Here is a 4,146-nt window from a genome sequence, read left to right on the forward strand (position 1 = left end):
ATCCATCCATCCATCCATCCATCCATCCATCCATCCATCCATCCATCGTCTTTACCCACTTCTTCCCTTTAAGATTGCAGGGGTCACTGGTGCCCATATCCAGCTGTCACTGTGCGAGAGGTGGGGGACACCCTGGACATGTTTCCAGTCCATCACAGGGACATCTCGAGACAAATGAGACAAACAACCATTCACTCTCTCACTCACACCTAGGGACAATTTAGAGTTACCAATCAGCCTAACATGCATGTTTTTGGTCTGTGGGAGGAAACCGGAGTACCCGGAGAAAACCCACACAGCATGGAAAGAACATTCAAACTCCATCCCCCTGGTCAGGGTTTAATCCGGCGACCTTCTCGCTGAGAGGCAACAGCGCTTCCAACTGATACGTGCCACCCGTCACAATGACTTCAAATACTGAAAACTGAATTATTATTATTTTTGCTGTTGTGTTGTTGCTTTGTCTACTTGTAAGAATTCTGAACAAAAAACAGTTTTTATAAAAACGAAACACAATTAAAGTTGTGCTGTTTGTGTGTCCCCACCCCACACACACACCTCATTTTACTTGATTGTTTTTCCTGTTCATTCACATTTCAGATTTGCAAAAAAGGAGTAAAACGTACTAATTTTTAAAATGTTTGAACAAATATGGATAAGCCTATACAGCTCATTGCCAATGTTTTGCTTATTTCACAGACCCGCATCAAAAAGGGGGATCTCGCTGTTCTTTAGTGTTCCACTTTGTCAGTCCAAAATATTTAGTGTTCTCACCTGTTCTCTATGAAATTAGCCAATGTTTAGAGGTAAATACACACTTCATGTGTGCTGGAGAGCAAATGTAATTTAGAACATAGTACATCATAATCAAGTTTGAAATTCATTAGGAAAGTTATTAACTTGAAGATTAAGTATAATTAAGTATAAAAATATTGCACTCTTACATGGAAGACAGTTCACATCTTTATGTTTCATGTGTTCAGTCCTCACTACACTTTAATAAAAAACACAAATTATGTTTTCTGTAGCAACCTTTTTGTTCTGTTCCCAACTGTCTCTTCAACATTCATGGATTAAAAAAAGACAAGCGATCTGTGATCCTGACAGAAGGGAAATTTCAAGAACGAGCTTACTTACAGAGGACATTTTATGAAATAATAAAGGTGAATTGATTTTTTCGTGGGACGGTTTACAGTCAATCAATACAAAACTAGTGAGCGTGGGTTCACTAGATGGTTTGAGAAGCATAAAAAGGATGTGAAATATGCTATGACCATTACTACCTCTATTTTCTTGGGATTTGATGAAGTCATTCACCAGTTTTAGGGGTCATGGCCCTTCCTCGAGGATATTATCGCATATTCTGTGGCTTGGAGCTTGTCTGGTGGGGTACTGTGCTCAAAATAAAAATCAAGAGCAGAATAAGGCATTTGGCAGAAATGATTTAGCATGTTTTCCAAGGGTGCAGCCCACATACTCAGCTCTGCTGCTCAATCCACACATGCATTTTCATAACAAATGTTGCACTATTTATGGGGAAATAAACTGGCTTTTATAAGATATTAAATTTATTTTGAAGTAGTATTGTTACATTAAAGAAATTATCAACAAAACACACATTTCCTTACACTTTGAGCAAAGTTTTTTTTTTGCACACTGAAATAACCAGAAATGTAATTTCTGTCATGTAAAACTCAAAATCCTGTGGGAATGTAATCAAAGCACATTTTATCCAAGTCATTCAATCAGATTGCCATGGTAACTTTGGGCTTTGTGTGCGTATGTGTGTGTATATGTGTGTGCGAGAGCGAGACAGAGACAAATAACAGAGCTAGAGCTGTTACCAACCTCCATCATTTTACTGACAAACACAACCGGCTATACAAAGATTGACATAAATAACATGAAATGGTGATGGTGGGCTTCTCACAAACTGGAAAAAAGGTTTTGTTTTGTCATATTACTATATCGAAAAAGTCTAAAAATGTAGTTTAAGAGTTTTAAATGCTTTTGAGGGTCACTGCAAAATAGGGCCATTATTAAAATGGGATAAAGTTAAAAGTGGACAAGGGTAACAGAGACTCAAAAGGTGTTTTTTTAAGCTTGTGACTTGAGAGGTGAGGCTCCGATCCCCAGCCACGGTGAGTCTTGTTCAAACCATCTGTCCAGCTATGAAGGCCGGGCTGCTGTCAGCACTTTGTGCCCCATCTGCCCTTCTATCCAGACACACACACACACACACGGATACACACGTGAAAACACACTTTGACCGCTCTGTTTTTTCCCCACCTCCTCCTCTCCTCTTGTTGTCACTCCAGCTGGTGGTTTTCGATGAGGGCTGTCAGATGCTTCGCTCCCTGATGCGGAGGCGAGGAGCGAGGAGACGAGGACGAATGAATGAATAAAAGATCACAGGGAAGATCTCGCCCTATTCTGTTCTCTGATAATATATATCTGGCACATGCAATAAAAAATAAAACAAATAAAACGCCACGGTGTATTTTAAGACTGTGTGAGAAGGGAAATGTTGTGATGAAAGCAACAGACTTTTGAGGCGAATGTAAAATATTTCAAATACCTTTTGTCCTTACCTGCTTCTCTACAGTGGCTAATATTGCCACTAACTTTAAGCCATTTGAACGTATTAGCTTAGCCGACTGTTGCAGCACTTGAGGATTTTCCAAGAGTGACACCATTTTGGGAACCTAACTTTGAATAAACAGGGCTCAGAAAGCCGAAACACTGACTCATTTAACCACCCAGCAGCTTGAATGGCTACTTCACTGGGTTATCACTGACTCAAGCATCAAACTGTGTATAATTTAGTAATCATTCATTATTTAGTTGGATGAATGGGGTGCTCTTATGGGCTGGATATGGCCCGGGGGCCTCCAGTTGATGACCTCAGCAGAACATTGCCTTGTAACTAAATTAGCAGGGTTTGTCCAACTCAGTGGTCTTCATGTTGTTGCATGGCGCAAAACATGTCGTATCTTTATGCTGACCAGTCTTCCACTCTGTGCACTTATATTGCTCATATCAATGTGAAAGCCCATCCTCCCCACCTGTAGTCCTCTCTGAATAAAAGTGACGGTAATTGTGTGCTTTTCTGAGCCCCAAGGTCCCCAACGTTTCATCTCCGTGGTTGAAAGTGGAGCTCGCTGTTGTAATTAGCGGGGTTAATATCCCGGGCAGCATCTCTAAATTAAATCTCTAACTCCACAGTGATGTGGCTGAGTGATGCACCTGTTCACAGTAATTACAGTTGCAGCCTGGGAGTGTGCCCATAATGAGCTGGGATAGTCAAGGTTGAATTGCTTAAAGCCATATCCCAGCACTTGTCAAATAATTTTGTCTTTTCGTAGAATTGACTTGTTTGTTTTTTAAAGTTGTCCCAGTTTGTTATGGATTGAGTGACTGACCAGAGCAGTTTTTACATTTATAAAAACTTCATTAAAGTTTTAACGTTCCTGATAAGTTGGTTGTTTATTCATTGTAGTGTTGAGAATATGACCCAAGAGATGTGTCCTACAAGAACCCTATAATGTCTGATACTTCTCTTATATGGCACCAGAACCAGTTTAATTTGATACATTTCCAAAGACCAGCAAAGGATTTTCTCAACTTTACTGTTTTTCTTTACAATTTATACTTTTGTTGGATGTAACTGGGACCCTGCATACACAATTTCATTCCATCATACCACATGCGGTTTGTATAACAAATTAAGAAACTTTGACTTTAAACTTTATCAGCTGAAGCCATCATTAGGTCTTATTTAGTTATTTGATAAGAGCACATGTCCCTATATCAAATTACTCAACTTCTACATAAAGAAAAAGAAGAAGAATATTTAATAATTGATAAATCGGACGATTATAAACATTTTGAATCCTTAAGAAGAGTTTAGGATTTGCAAGTCAAATTTTTGCACTGCAAACCTTTGTTTATTGTTGTCTTCCACTGATGGAGATATGTTGTTGCCTGTGTCTATGTGTGTTCATTCATCTGTAGGATTAGCAAAATAGCTCATGGACCATTGAAAGGGTTTTATTGAAATGCTCAGAAAGTAATCACTTATCACACACACACACACACACACGCACACACCCACCCACACACACACACACACACACACACACACAC

Source organism: Nematolebias whitei, chromosome 9 (assembly GCF_014905685.2).
Source record: "Nematolebias whitei isolate Nwh7 chromosome 9, NemWhi1, whole genome shotgun sequence".
In the NCBI taxonomy this organism is placed as follows: Eukaryota; Metazoa; Chordata; class Actinopteri; order Cyprinodontiformes; family Rivulidae; genus Nematolebias; species Nematolebias whitei.